Source organism: Cetorhinus maximus, chromosome 35 (genome assembly GCF_964194155.1).
Source record: "Cetorhinus maximus chromosome 35, sCetMax3.hap1.1, whole genome shotgun sequence".
NCBI classification, from domain to species: Eukaryota; Metazoa; Chordata; class Chondrichthyes; order Lamniformes; family Cetorhinidae; genus Cetorhinus; species Cetorhinus maximus.
The window spans coordinates 1,514,448-1,531,022 of record NC_135913.1 but is presented as its reverse complement, the minus strand read 5'-3'; the positions used below and the strand labels follow the sequence as shown (position 1 = coordinate 1,531,022).

At 43.0% G+C, this 16,575-nt stretch overlaps 1 non-coding gene across 1 annotated transcript; it reads left to right on the top strand.

Moving 5' to 3' along the window:
* The first annotated feature begins 15,034 nt into the window (after nucleotides 1-15,034).
* On the top strand, nucleotides 15,035-15,110 carry trnak-uuu (transfer RNA lysine (anticodon UUU)). Its single transcript has one exon. It is a non-coding gene; the product is annotated as a tRNA-Lys (tRNA).
* Nucleotides 15,111-16,575: the final 1,465 nt, after the last annotated feature.

Here is a 16,575-nt window from a genome sequence, read left to right as displayed (position 1 = left end):
TCTTCCACCGTGATGACAGAAACGAAATGCCGGTTCAAAGTCTGCCATTTCTCATTATTAACTCTTCAGTTTCTCTCTCTGATGGACCAGCGCTCACCATCGCTGCTCTTTCCTTTTTATATATACTTGCAGACGCTTTCACTGCCAGTTTTCCATTAGTATTCGTTGTTGTTTTCCCCTCATTTGATATTGTTGCCAAGCGCCCTGATAAATGCAAGACAAAGAGTTTCGACATGACTCATTTTTTGGTAATATTCATGTTTCATATTTCTCGCTTTTTTTTTCTCTCATAACCCAATTTCTGCCAGGTCATTAGCCTCCATTGCTGCTTTTTAACACCTTTCCCACCCTCTGGCCTACCACTAAACTTTTCAGCAACTTACATTTATTTTTCATTTCAATGAGATTCCATCCATAATATCCTGCCTTACCCATCGATGGAAAATCCCTCTCGTAGAGCCTTTCTTCCTCAGTAAAATATATTCTTGAAGGAACGTGTGACATATCTCCTTTCATGGCGGCCATTGCTTCTCTGCTGTCTAAAACTTTAACTTAAGTCCCTTTAGCCAACTCTGTTTTCCTGAAATAGTAATTGCCTCCACTTAAGTTTAATGTACTAATTCCAGACACAACTTTCACGCCCTCAAATTGTTTTTCTGCTGGGAAACGGCAGATTGTGACAGGGAATCTAGCCCTTCCCACAGAAATAAAACTTGTAAAAAAAACTGGTTCCGGGCTGAGCATTGTTCTCTGCAGAAAGACAAGAGGTCAAATGATTTTCAACGCTCTTATACGGAGAGCAGACAGCAGTTTTAGTGTTTATGTTTACTTCATAACAGTGTTTCATATTTATTCTGGGGGAATAATGTTGAAAATGCACGTGTACATGTATATATTTCTAATCAATATCTATGACCGCAAGGGGGAGCAAATGTTCCGCAGTTGCTTCCTGTTTTCACATTCGGTCCTGTACCTTTGACGAGTTATTCGGGCCATCGTTGTTTAGATGCTAATCGGCAATGTGCACCTGAGGCACTCACTTCTTCAAAAAAACTTTACCTGGGTTAGACCTGTGCATTGCAAAACTTCCCGTTAGTTTTCAATAGCAATCATAACCACTGCCGTTACTATCAGAACGCTGCACATCTTTCAATCCAGGGGGTGATGATGAGAACAGGTTTTCAGTTAAGGAACATTCCCACCACACCCATACCTACACCCACCCCCAGCCCCACCCTCTCTCCCTTGCAGCCATGAAATTACTTGCCATAAATATCCAGATCGCAAAATGCACATCTCAAAGGCCAGTTGAGGCTGATCCAAGAAACACACAGCACAGAAGCAGACCATTTTTTTCCGTTGACCCTGTTCTTGTATTAATATCACAGTTTGTTATAAGCTTAAAGCACGAAATGAACACGTCATTGCTGTATCAGTACCGGAGCACTGTTCATCCGAACACCGCATTAATTACAAGTTATTCGAGCTGTCGCGTGATGGATTGACTGCGCGATGATAAATGGAGACGCCGATAAATCAGCTTCTGTTCCATAGCATTATGGGCTCCGAAACACAACCGGTTATAATACAATCTCCATAGATTATGCTGCCTCTTATGCCTCCTCGGAACAGCTTGTGGCGAACAGGTTTAGAGTTCGTGTTTACATAGGGTTCATATTCGTGGCAACAATTGTCCACGAGGTTTGTTGTTTGGCGAAAAAGTCCCACCCATTTGACCAGATTGTGCAGGGATATAAATGAATGGATTAATAAACGGGTGCCCCACTTTCATAATCTCCCAGACGGAAATTCAAATCCCCCCACGCCTGGTTGGGGGATTTCAATTTCTGCTTGAGAAAAGTTATGAAAATGAAAAGCCTTTGATGTGATTTGGGTACCGCAAGGCCCAAGGCGGCGGGAAGCTGCATTCCGTGGCAGCATTCTTTTTCACACAGATTGCCTGTAATGACCTGTTTTATACCTTCTACCCTCCATGAAAAATGGTCCCCCATAAGCTGTCCTCCAGCCCTCTGGCGCCTCTCCTGTGGCCGGAGTGGATTTGAAAATTAGACTCAGAGCCCCTACCATAAGCCTCCTTTCGTTCCTTGCCCAATCGTTGACATCCGGTGTTCCATGAACTTGTTGGTCTTACCCTTCACCTTTCGGGTACTTGTTGGCGCTGAAATCTCACTTTGTCCTTTTGAATGAATCTCCTGCAGATATGATGTAAACTTTCCTACAAGTAGCTACCCACAATCCACTTTGGCCTGCTTCTGTCTTTTCATATTGAAATTGGCCTTGCCACAATTCACGACCGTTATTTCTGTTCCTTCTTTGTCCTTTTCCAAAACAACTTTAAATCTTACAGAGTTATGGTCACTATCCCCGAAGTGCTCCCCCACTGACACTTCTACCACTTTCCTGGCTTCATTCACAAGATTAGAGAGAGCACCGCCCCTTCTCCTGTAGGGATTTCTGCGTGCTGGCTCAAGAAACTCTCCTGCATTCACTCTTAAGTATTGCACCCCCTCTAAGTCTTTGACACCAAGTCTATCCCATTTAAGATCGGGTAAGTTCGAATCACCTACTATTATTACCCTATTATTTTTACACTTCTCTGAGATTTGCCTCCATAACTGCTCCCCTATCCCCCACTGACTGTTTGCAGCCCTTTAGTGCATTCCCAGCAAAGCGATTGTCCCCTTTTTGTTTCTAGGTTCTACCCATATGTGTTATTTTGAAGAACCTTCTAAGATACCGTCCTTCCTTACAGTACTAATTGACATATACTGTTACAGCTCCCAAACCCCTCCACCGTAACATTTTACGATTCTATGCCCTTGAATATTGAGCTGCCCGTCCTGCCCTTCCCTCAACCAAGTCTCTGTGATAGCAACAACATAATATTCCCATTTGTTAAGAAAGATGCAATTCAGCCTTGCATGATTCTCTTGGACCTTAGCAGGTCTATATTTGCCCTGCCTTCCAGGCTGACTTAGTTTCTCTTCTATTTTTGTATGTTCATCACACCATACGGCACCTCCCCTCTATATCCCATCGCCCTGCACTCCCTATCACAAAAAAACATACTGAATTAACAAAATCAGGGACAAATTAAAAAGAAATTCAGCGAAAGGAAAACTGCAAAACTCGAGATGAAGAGGGAAATCCTTTAGTTCTGGGCTCAGACTGATTCTGCGGAGTGGAATGTCGCAAAGCCTCCCCCACCCAACCTATCCCATGAAGTCAGCGAAAATATCTCTTCGCCCCCCCAGCCCGCCGACCCCGCCTCATATGTTGACTAGTGGTATTTCAATGGCTAATATTACATTGCAATTTCTTGAGGAACGGAATAGCATGTCAGATGTTGAAATTTCAATTCAAAGTCCAATGACGACTATGAAACCACTGCCAATTAGTGTAAGAAGCCCATCAACCTCACTAATCCCCGTTAGGGAACGAATTAGTCGTTTTCACGTGGTCCGGTCGACATGTGACTCGAGGCCGACAGCAACGTGGTAGACAATTAAGTGTCAACTGAGCAAGGGACAAGTAGTGATGGGCAAAGAATGCTGGCCTGGCCAGCGGCAACCACACCCCATCCACGAATTTAAAAAAGAATATCGTCGTTTAAGAAAAACATGAAAAGGTCACCTATTTTCCGATTAATCATAATTTGCATTTTAACGAAGATGGGATTCGGAAAATTTGCAAAATAACAGGACTTTAAAATTAATGCTCCAATGGAGTGGAATCCGTCAATTCACAATTTGTAAACCCTGTTTAAAGGGATATTTATGCAGGTTTTTTTTTTAAAGATTTTTTTAACCTTGTCCTTTTAATCGATGTTAATGATACAATAATGAGGAGAATAAGATGAACAGGCAGCGCCGTTATTCAAAAAATAGTGGGTGACCCCCCCAAGCTCATTCATACGAAAAAAGGAATATCTTCCTCAACCTAGAAATCTGAAAAGAAAACAGAAAATGCTGGAAGCATTCAGCAAGTCTAACAGCAGCGGTAGAGAGAGAAACAAAGTTACCGTTTCGAATCCCACGATAGCTCAGTATTTCTCTTCACTCATATATTTGAAACTGCGTTCTCCAATTTTAGTGCGGGTGTCAAATTCTATCTTTGACATGAAAAAAGAAAATGCTGATAAAACTCAGCTTCTGGCGGCATGTGTGGACAGAGGAACAGAGTGGACTTTTCGAGCCCATGGGACTCTACCCTTTATGGTCTTTTATCTTTGGAGAAATTAACCCTGATCCCAAGAACATGAAGCCCCTGAGGTTAGATTCCGGTAGGAAGGCCGATCGGGGTCATATCTTGAGTTCAGTGAATCGATGGCTCTGAACCCTAAGCGTATCCTATAACATTCGGCCTGTTTGAGCTCGCCTTCTAATGTAACCCCCACGAATTGCTTCTCTGGATGAGTCGGTGGAGGACGGGTGGTGGTGGTGGGGCAAGTATCATTTCCCCACTCACATTACGTATCACAGCCACCACGATACTTCTTTCAAATGTCAGTTGTTCTCGGCTGTATTCAATGGACAGGTGAACTCCAGGGAGAGTACAGCGATTGGGATTTTTGTTGGAGATAAGGTCACACAGCAGAAACCCGCATTTAAGCAGGTCAGTCTGCTCAACGAGGCGACATATGTGAACAGGACAGAACAGGGTCACTAGTCAGTCGCTTATTTTCATTAACTGACCCTCCACCCACACCAGCCCAGTGCCAGCAACACCAGTCCCCACCTACACCAACCCAACCCCTCATCCCTGCCCACCAAACACACCAAAAACTCCCGGACCCCAAAATTTACCCCCTCCTTCCAAAACCTCCAACCATCAACTTCATCACCCTTCCCACCTCCTGCTCCCTACTTTCTCAGCCCAACAACACCCACCCACCCACTCCCAGAAACCCCTCCTCCCTACCAACCCCGCCCACCAACATCATCCCACCCACAAAAAACACCCTGCATCCAAACCACCAACAACGCCTCAATCATCTCAGTGCCACACCGTCCTCCATAGCCCCCAAGCCCACCAAACCCTCATCAACCGCCCCAACACTACACTCTTTTCAATGCCCCACAAACCACCAACAACTCCACACTCGACATACCTCCCTGCTTCTGACCCACCCCACCCAAACACTACGCCCATCCACTCCACGACAACCCTACCTCCTTACCACCTCCACCCACCAAAAAATCCCCAAACTGCCCAAGCGCATCCCATTCTTCCTGCCCCCATCAACACCACCTCAATCACCCAACACACTAACCATCCTCCCTACCAAACACAACCGAACAACATCCAATCACTCACTAAACCCCCAACCCCACCCCCTCCACCATGCCACATCGCCTACCTCCTCCACGCCTCCACCCCCAACATCACCCAGTATACCCAAGATAAAAGCAAGCTCATTCGGACACTGGAAACCTGAAACAAAATCAGAAAATGCTGGAAAAACTCAGACGGTCTGGCAGCATCTTTGGAGAGAGGCACAAAGTTGACCTTTCCAGTCCGTATGATCCTTCGGCAATGTTCTCCTGTATACAGGTACGTCATCTTTCAATCCTGAGTTATCTCCCGTGTGGATGTGTTGCTGCTGGTTTTCTGTGCTGAACTTGCACACTGAGACTCCAAGCTATGTCTCCATACGCCAAAAACGGTATAGACTGAATGTCGCAAAAAGTTTCAGATCCTGCTTTCGTATAAAATGCAGTATCGGATCGTTGCCGCCTAATGGGAGGGCGGTTAAGGTGCCCAGCAACATCTGGGTTGCTCAGTGAACTGCTGGATGCATTTGATCATATCCACCTGAGAGAAGCAGTTCATGTCCAGATGCAGCAAGACATGGGCAATACCCAGGCTTGGGCTGAGAAGTGGTAAATAACAATCGCGCTACACAACTGTCAGGCAATTACAATCTCCAACAAGAGAAAAACCAACCATCATCACATGACATTCAACGGCATTGCCATCAGTGGATTTTCAGCTATCAACATCCTGTGGTATAACATTGACCAGAAACTGGATTAGACTAGCCATATAAATACTCTGGCTACAAGAGCAGAGGCGAGGAACCCTGTGGCGAGTAAATCACCTCCTGATTCCCCAAAGTCTGTCCACCAGCTAGAAGGCACCAGTCAGGAGTTTTATGGAATACTCCCCTTTGCCTGGATGAGTGCAGCTGCCACAACACACAAGAAGCTTGACACAAAACAGGTAAAATCATCCCGCGTGATTGGCACCCCATCCACAAATATTTGCACCCTGCACCTCAGACGGACAGTAACATCAGTGTTTAGCATCCAGAAGAGGCACTTCAGGAATTCACCAAGGCTCCTTAGACAGCACATTCCAAACCCACGAACACTACCATATTGAGGGAAAAGGCAGCAGATAGATGGGAGCACCACCACCTGGAAGTTCCCTTCCAAGTCAATCACACCCTGACTTGGCAATATATCATCCGTTCCATCACTGTTGCTGGGACAAGATCCAGGAACTCCTTCCCTCATAGTAATGTGGGTGTACCTACACCACATGGACTGTAGCGGTTCAAAAAGTCAGCTCACCACAAGCTTCTCAAGGTGCAATTAGGGATGGGGAATACATGCGGGCACAGCCAGCGAAGTCCACATCCCGTGAATGAATTAAATAAAATTGAGAGTTCATTTTTCTATCCCTGGTTGTTCGAAGATTGGTGGGTTAAACGTCCGAAGTGAATGGATTGATCTGCATGTTTGACGCTGATCTCTTCTTTTGTAATTTAGATGTGTGGAACTATTTGCAACATAATCTGTGTCTGTTCCACGAAGAGAGGGAACACATCCAGTCTTATTTATTAAAGTACTGATTCGTCAATTTGGGTGTATCGCAATCGAAAATTCGAACAATATCAGCCCTTCTCGGTGTTCAAGCAAAATTATCCAAAATTTGCATAATGAAACGATTTCATTTAATTCAACGTGCTGTGTCACAGCATCCATACATTATGTAAAGTCTTCATTCGTATTAAAGCAACTGGAATTTAACTTAAGGAGAGAGGTTTTCATGAGGACCTGATGGAATGTAAAGTTAAATAAACCGCGAGACACATTAACTTTGCTGGTAGTTGTTCTGAAACTTAAATTCAGAACAAAGGGGCTTGAGATTATCGGACAAAGGCCAAAAAGAAAGTAGACGGTCACAAAGGAAATGTGATACGGATCGATTTGGGGGGCATTTTTGGGGAAAAAAAATCGTTCACGGAACGAGGGCTAGGTCAGCATATATTGGTCGTTCCTAATTGTCATCGTTCAAGGGGCATTTAATAGTCATCCATGTAGGCTAGAAGAGGTAAATGGATTGGTTCACTTACGTTTTCGTGGTCATCAGCATATTTGCAGGTCCTATTTTTTTTATGATTGGATGCGAATTTTAATTCCATTACTTGCTTTTCCGGGATTCTAAACCATATCACCACGAAATTTATCCTGGTCCTCCATTCTAACAACCCGGGAACAAAAACACTATGCCGCCAGTGCCTCCCCTTCTTCTGTCTTAAGACCACGATTGGAGAAGGATGTTCGTTTCAGTGACAGGAAAGCATTAAATCTAATCTTCAATGAAAGTTATAAAAATCAGGACAAAAATAACATCATTGTGGATGTGGCAGTAATTCGCTTAGTAGGTCACAAATTGCAATCTTGAGCTATATTTCTATGCAAAATCGTACAATTAAAGAAATGTTATCATGTTGACATCTGTGAAAGTGCTTTGTTATTCACGAAGGGGTCGTGGCCCGTCTTCGTGTGGGTGTTTGACAAGGCACTGATCACAGCATGGGTGTGTAACCAGCCTCCATATTAGGTGACTACACATTCGAAGCGAAGGTCCAGTGAGAGGGACGCTGCCACATCCATCACCACCAAGAAAAGAAACCAAGTCAGAGGTTCAGTTTAAACCGAAAATTCGGCTGCAAGTATGTTATAGACACGTGTCTTATTGCTTTATTATTCATTAGGTCACAATTTTAACAGATAATATTTTATTTTCTGGATATTCCAGGCGAATCCTTCAGACCGATGAGTTTAGGGACATCAACAATTATCCTCTTATGTTGACTTCCTCTCTCCACTCAAAGCCAAAACAAATGTATAAATTTTATACCTTCGACACGCTCTCCGAAAACTAAATGTTCTTTTCACAGCCTGGCCTGTTTGTCTCCATTCTCTCAACAGCTCCTCAGACTGCGGATGCCAGTACTTTATCTTTTCTGCAGAAGATGTGTCCATCTCAGTACACCTCACGGGAAAATTAGGAATGCCTGAGGGAAAAAAAGATGTACTAATAGGGGCGCCTGTAATGGGGTTAGGTATGGCAATAGGTGCTATAAGGCAATCGAGATTTCATGTGTCCTTATGATACCGAAAAAAAGATGCATTTATCAGCAGTTTAAAGGGTCCAAACAATCAACACAGAAAATATATTTTGGGAGAGTGGATTCCTTTTGAATCCCTCTTACCTGTATTCAGTATCCACGCCGTTTTAGAGTAGACAGCCACGGCATGGATTTTTTGTGGAACATATTGGAACAGAAAATCCTTATTGGTACACAGCAGATAATGAAACCTTTTATATTTCTGTTTTTAGTTGTTTAGTGATCGTTTTATAGCATGTCAACAGTTGATTCCATTAAGGCGTGTTGCATCGGTTGAAAAAGGAAGTCGGGTTGTTTATCACTCAATTTCTTACACTAAATAGAGCAATGTGAGTGGAGCATTTATGAAATAAATAAAGGTAGGAAAGCCAATTGCATGGAAATCTCTATGTGCTCCACGAACTTGCCTCTCAGATTAATTCCAGCAACGGGTTATTATAATTACAGTTAACAGGATGCAGATTAAGGGCACTATCATTTCTCGAATATATGCAAATCAAATTAAACATGAAGATTCCATCAGTCCATTTATTTGTCTTTTTTTTATAATGGACAATGCATCGTCACATTGAATAACTATATCCCTTATAACTGTTTTATTATGATTACTATTACCATCATCATTATGAAACAAAGGAGGCAACTGCAACTGATTATTATAATCGCATGTAACAGGATACAGATTTAGGAAATTATATAATCCTATATAATTTCTAACTAAATAAGGCGCCAGGGTTCCATCCGTGCAATTATCTGTGTTATTTTCTAGAATGGACAGTGTAACGTCAAATTGAAAAACCATACTCCTTACGAATGTATTATTATGATTATTCTTGCCATCACCATTATTAATCACAGGATGAAACTTCCTTTGGAATATTTACACGGGCCAGCATTGGTAGAATAAATTGGCATGTCCTGGAAACTTTTGCTCTGTTGACAATTGCTACAAAAATCTAATTGGATATAGCAGATTCCTCCAGTTTCAGGACCCATGTCAGACAAGTGAAGAAAAAGTGGTTCGGAAATGAATGAATAAACAAAATCTTTCGATTGACACCAAATCGATTCCTCCAGCAGGGAAAGGATGTTCCCATTGGAGGCGCAATGTATTGGGTTCTATTGAGCGGAGCTATCAAAACATTCAACACTGTGGTTCGTGAAAAAGTGATTGAAATTAGCACAAACATTACCATGTGACATAAATGTCGGATTCACAACGTTCGAACTTGGTGAACTGAAAAAATGTATCATTATGCTTTCGGTGCCATATCGTTTATAATCTCACAACATTTCGTAAGCAACCTATGATCTCCGAAGGGATATTGTTCAGCCATTATTAAGCGAAATGCTCGAAAGCTAAAATCTTTTTTCACTTAGGGTATATTGCTGCTCCATGAAATAAAACATGGCTGAATCACTGAGCAATGAAATCGGGCGCACCATTCACCATGTCCACACCCAATCTGGTACAGCGGAAGACCCGGTGAGTCACCGAAGCTCCCAGATTGATTCAATAACCGGAGAAGTAAACAGCCGAGAGATTACGCTGGAACATCCGAAAGCTCTGGGTGTAAGATTAAATCACTTTTAAAATTCTAAACTTAGTTATATTCACATGGCTTAAAACTTGAAGAGGTAATGTTGTACAGTCAATATACAATGACCAAAGCGGTGCTCGCGGTTATCTCTAAGAACAGCATGACATAGATCTTAATATTAGCTCCCTTCTTTCTCCGCAATAATATCGCGTGTATAATTTCAACAGGAATATAATTAAAAAAAAATGTAATTATATTTCGAACCTTGGCTTTTTTAAGTCAGCCTCGGGACCTGGGCGTTCCTGACAAGCTCTGTATTTAATGTTCATTTAATGTTAACCCCTTGACAACAATAAGTTGGTCTTCCATCTCGATCCAGCACAGGCTCTGTGGCGATGATGCTCCCAGAATGTTAGTGCGAAGTAGTGGAGGATTTATAGCCAGCGAGGGTGAGGGAAGGATCATTTACTTACCAGTGAGAATGTTGTCTGATTTAGAATGGCTCTTGGAGATGCGAACACTCCCAAAGGCTTCTCGCCGGTATTAATTGCGGGTTTGCTGGATGCTGTCCACAATGCTTCGATGGCTTCACAGGTTTTATCCTTCAGACAGAGCCCACTGCTTCCTACATTGCAACAGTGGTAGAGGAGTGATTGTTTGAATTTATCACGACTCTATGTGTTAATGACCTAACTCAGGACCTTTTATAAGATTTGTTCCTAGATTCCCCGCTCTACTTCCTCCCCTTAAAATTCTTATCTTTCTCTCTATCTCATCTCTCTCCCTCTCCACCACCCCTCCTCTGCTCTCTCCCCCTGTCTCTGTCACTCCATCTCCCTACATATCTCCCCAACATCCTCTCAATCTTGTCTCTCTCCCTGTGTGTGTTAATGAATTAGTTCATGATGTTTTATGCGAATTGTTCCCTAATCTCTTTACTTTTTTCCTCATACACTTATTTGTTTTCTCTTTCCCCCTCTCTCTCTATCTATGTCCTCTGTCTCCCCCCACACCCCCCCCCCCCCACCTTCTCACCAACCTCCCCACCCACGTTCTCTCTCTCTCTGTATCTATCGCATCCCTCACATAGGTCTCCCTTTCTCCATCTCCCTCCTCATCTCTATATCTCCCACCCACCGCTACCTCTCGCGCTTCCTCTCTATCGCTCCCACCCACCCCCTCCCCGTGCTGTCCCCTCTCTCTCACTAACCCCCCCATCCCTATCTCTCCCATCCACGTATTCCTCACGCTCTCTCTCTCTGCTCTCCTTCTCTCTTTCCCTCTATCGCTCACTATTTGTTCTTACTCTCCATCTCTTCCTCTCCATCTCTATCTCTCCCACTCATCGCCATCTGTCGTTCTCTCTCTCTCCTCCCCACCAAAATCCTTGTTGTCTCCCTTTCCCTGTCTACATATCTATCTCTTCCACTCACTGTCAACCCCAGCTCTCTCTCTCCCTCTCTCTCTCTCCTCCCCACCCAAACCTTTGCTGTCTCCCTCTCTATCTGTCTCTCCATCACTATCTCTCCCACCCACAGCCACCTTCTGCTCTCTGTCTCTCTTTCTCCTACCCACCCTAACCCCACTCTCTCCTTCTCCCTCTCTTTCTCGTCATCTCTATCTCTCCTACCACCGCCATATCCCGCTCTCTGTCTTTCTCTCGCTCTCTGCTTGTCTCTATCTTTCTGTCTGTCTCCCTCACTCTCTCTCTGTCTCTCACTCGCAGTTATGTTTTCTTTTAATTAATATGTTTTGCCTGTGTGGGCAATGTGGTATTTGTTTTCTGTTAGGTCATATAGATTGTCTTGGGAGGGCTTTCTATTCTCTACCGGATTATTATGTATTGGAAAACAATGGCTCCGAGCCCACTGCCCTTATCAGGAATATACAGAACACACTGGCTGAGCGCCATGTCAGTAAGTTTCGGGTCGAGGTGTGTAGCAGTAATTCTGAGCTGGAATGGGAGGGTTCGAATTGAACAAATTAGAATGTTGAATAGTGTGCGTCCTTTCATGCACCACAGTATAACTGCTTGACTTTCAATGTCAGCCGGCCAGGAATTAACGCCAAACTTTCGTTTGCACTTCTAGGATTTTGTTAATCCCGGTAGCTACTTTCAAGCACATGTGAATTTCTACACTCCTTCAGCTTATTAAGGTATTGGCGATCGTCTTATCCCACAGACCAGAATGTACCATCTCCCGCAAAACTGCACTGAAATTAATTTGCAAACCGGATTTTCAGATGTATCACTACCTTCCTGTATTTCTTCCGCAATCTACTTCAGTGTTAAATATGAGCACTAATTTCTATTCATCCACAGGCTCTAAAATGTGCCACGTGCAAATTCTTTGTGTCATTTTCAGAGCAAATTCGTTATCTCGCCAATACATTTCATTGATACCCTTACAACGATTCCTAAGTCGCTCTTCTCCTCACTGTCACAGGTTTGCATCTCGCTGGACGATGTTTTGTTGCATCTTTTTAGATCCGGGATGAATGTCCCCTCACATGACAAGTAGTGAATTCCATATGTCACTGTCTCATACAGATGTTCATGCTGCATTGGAACGTGTTGCTGTGTTAAGCCGCGATATGAGCTCAAGTTGCTTCCTGCTTTTTGCAACTTTCATCTCTCGTTAACATTGCTCATTTCACCCGTAACTTACCGTAGCCAGAGCACTTGTATATATGACTCCTTATTCCTTCATCATTCCTGCACATTTCCAGCTAGGCTGTTTATTTAAAAAAAGAACGGTTTCCTGACTTGGCCCTTGATTTGTCGAGATATTCCCATTTTTCGAGTGCCGTGAAATCATTTCTATGTTGTGATGATGGGTGTTATTTTGTTTAAATGTGTTTGGGAATATGGTGGCATTATGTAGAAAAGGCTGTGTGTGTGTGTGTTTGTGTGCGTGCGTCTGTGAATGTGGGTCTGACCCCATGATCAATTAACCTGGGGTAGGTTAATACGGACAGCTTGTCTGCGTGGACTGAGGGATAAAAGTTTAAAGGGGTTTTCTTCATGCATGTGTAATGAGAGGTTCTTGTGAAGTTGGATTTACAAGTGAAGAGGTTGAGTTTAAAATATATTTCATTTGGTCAGTGGAGACGTGGATATTCAGATGCTAATTTTCAAAGGGAAGTTGAGAAGTGACAAGGGACATTTGTAACTTGCAAAGTTTTCACAGGTAAAATAATTAAAGATGTACTAAATTATTTTGACCCCAAGCAGTGGCATGAGAAGATCGGAGATTTTAATGTTGGGAGAATGGGAATCTCCTGTTTTGAAGACAGGCACTTTAACCAACTCAGTCACAGCGCTCACAGCACCGAGAAACTCCTAAATCCAATCTTGTCATTTGCACCAGTGAATTTTCCTACACGCATCAATTGGAGTTGTTGAGACAGGGTGAGGACTTTGTAACACTGCGAATGTTATGACCCAGCAGGTTATACTGCTGAATTATTTAACATCCCATTGGGAAAACATAATAATAAGTCATAACTTATAAATTTATGTGTTATGTTTGAGAGGCAACTCTAAATTCATGAATTAGACCGCCTATTCTCGAGAGGTTTTTATATTACACCAAATGAAACATCTTATCAATTTACAACACATATAGACACATACACATGGTTACAAATTACCGCTATAACTTTTAAGAAAATCCAGACTAAACTCCATTAAGGAAATAGCAACCCACAAACTTTAAGCAGACACCAGGCAAAGCATTTTCACCTTACAAATCTAAAATTAGGTGTATACACTGTGGTTCCATTGCAAACACAGTGGTAGGCTTACAGGCTTTAATCTTACATTGCCTCTGCCATTCACACACAAAACTGTTGCCTGTTTTAGCCTGCACATCACAATAAATGTGGATTCTCATTGCATCACCTGCCACTTTGAACTCCACCTCTTCTAACAATAAAATCTGTTTCATAGTTCCGGTTTTATTAGTATTATAAATATATTGCTTGGTCTCTGCTAGCTGCATGCCATATTTCACTCCCATTCTTGAATGCTCTTTTGAACAAAACTCAAATTCACTCATCCTCTCTTATATCTCATAGCTGGTATACATCAACGCATCCAGGCTAGCTGGCTTTTAGCCAGTTAAGACATACCCATAGACCAACACTGTACTTAAAAAAAAAAATCCAATAATATCCAAAAATAGCTTCATGACACAAACGATTGAAAACAGCGTCCGAGACCGCACGCGAAAACCATTCAATTCAGTTCGTCCAGGAAAGAGCATGCGCAGCGCCGCCAAATGGACACCTTTCAAAATCGCACACGGGTATCTTTTTTATAGGCACATTTCACAAAACGCGCTGTGCTGCACCAGTTCACAACCCTCAACGCCCAGTCACTCGGAGACATATTCTCCATCACATGTGCTTGATACTCGGGCAATTCATGGCCAGAGAGGCCATTAAGTCATCCTCTCGCGAATGGCGCCTGATGCGCTGAACATGTCGATAATTTCTCTTTTATAATGTACATTACATTGGGGTAAGAAGAATGAGAGGAGATTGAAACAAATAACATTTCCAAGCGCTTTAGAGGATACGATTTTTACAAAAAAAAAAATCGCTTGGAAATGCAAAACACAATTCACAAATATAAACTGGAGTTGCAATTTTGGCAAAATCACTCTCTCCCACCGCCAGGAACAGATGAGATTGTTTACTGAACCCTAAATCCATCCCCATCAATTTGAAACTTCCCCCTGTCATTTCTGCAGCACAATGCGGCCTCCTTACTTCACATTATCTTCAACATATTCAGGACCCGGTGCAGAAACTAGTGGGGTGGGAGGAATGGCCACATTATACGACACTTTGAAAGAGGGAGGAGTTGGGAGGAAGTGAGAAAAGATTGATGAAGAGGTGTCAAAGTGAGGGTGTCGGCCTGCGGGTGTTGGAAATATTCTGTGGAGGGCGGATTTGTTTGAATTGGAATGATAAATAAAAGAAAGGGAAAGTGCATTTCTGCTGTGAGAAATTGAAGTGCACTCTGTGAAATAGAGCTCCTGATGCCCAGATAACTCAGTCGGTAGAGCACCAGACTTTTAATCTGAGGGCCCAGGGTTCAACTCCCTGTTCGGGAGTCACTGTTTTCACTGTGAGCCTCAAGTCTGTCTGAAAGGACCCCAGAGCTGAGGGGAGCTCATTGTTAGTGTCACTGTATGCTTTGCCAGAGTTATGTTAAATCTATGAGATTTCTGCACTGAAGAAGGGTCATATGGTCTCGTAACGTTAACTTTGTTCCTTTCTCCGCAGGAAAGGGCCAGAACGGCTGACTTTTACCAGCATTTACTGGTTTCGTTGGCTATGAGTTTTATTGTGGCCTGACAGGGGGTGTAACTGAGAGTCAGATTACTTTGGGGATTATTGTATTTATTACAGTAGTTACGTTGCGTTTTCGACCTTTCTTGTGGTAAAAGATATTTATTTTTATAAAAGAAAACCCGTTTGAGGCTCGGTGGTATTATTCCCACTGAAATGAAAGCCTGCATCTCGAAATTGCAATGATGCATTATGACAGTTTTTTGATGTTTCCCTCTGAGATTTGAACAACTCAGCATTTACCATCGGCTGTGTCATAATAATTGGCCAAGGTGTCACGGCCACCCGTGAGAAGCTGAAAAGCAATTATTTCCCACCGACTTTTCTTCCTGACCCGAACTGATTCACAAGTGGCTTCAGAGTCACAACCTTTTAAACTTGTCTCGGGTTTAGTAGCTTCAATGGTTTCCTCTCTCTTTCAGAATGTTGTCAGACATTTCCGCGAGCATTTCTTGCTGCTTTTAGGCTTGGCTCTTGATTGGCCGAGTTATCTCAACTGTTCAGGCTGGGGGAAAGGGAGCTTTCTCGGTATTTATCCTTTATTACACAAAAGAAAACCGCGATAGGTCCAATCACCTTTCGCCTGAGGTCAATAGGAAGAAGCATTATGCAAATTGTGCCCGGTATTAACCCATTAAAAAGCGGAGTTGTGCTGCTGAATCTGCAATTCTTCCACCCTAGGCCAATACACTCCTTGTGTTGCTCTGATGAGTGTCTGTAAGAATATCAGAAACAGGGGCAGGATTAGCATCCACTGGCCTTCAGGACTGTTTCAACGTTCAATATGGTCATGTCTCATCTTGTTCTAAAATGTCACCGTCCTGAAATGTTCTCATGTCCCTTTGTTCTGAAAGGAAACCGGTTAATATCTAAATCTGTACTCAACAGAATGAGCGCACCGCCCCCCGTGTCTAGAATTTAAAATCTGCAAAAGCCCTTGCATGAACTGATTTTGATAGGTAAGTTAGTGAAAGGACAGTCGCTGTGGATTGTAGCACTGGCTGTCAGTGTCTCAGAACAAGGCGTCTGCCATTATCACCGAGGCGAGGAAAATGTGCTTCTTCGAATTCTAGTCAGGGGAGAACTGCGCATGTTCGCTTTTTATAATCGAGACTGATTTTGATATTTCAAAACAAAGGGATATGAGGAAAGCTGGGGAAGGTGACATTGAGATAGGAGGAGAATCATGACCATATTAAATGTTGGAGAGGTCCTGAAGGGCAGCAGATG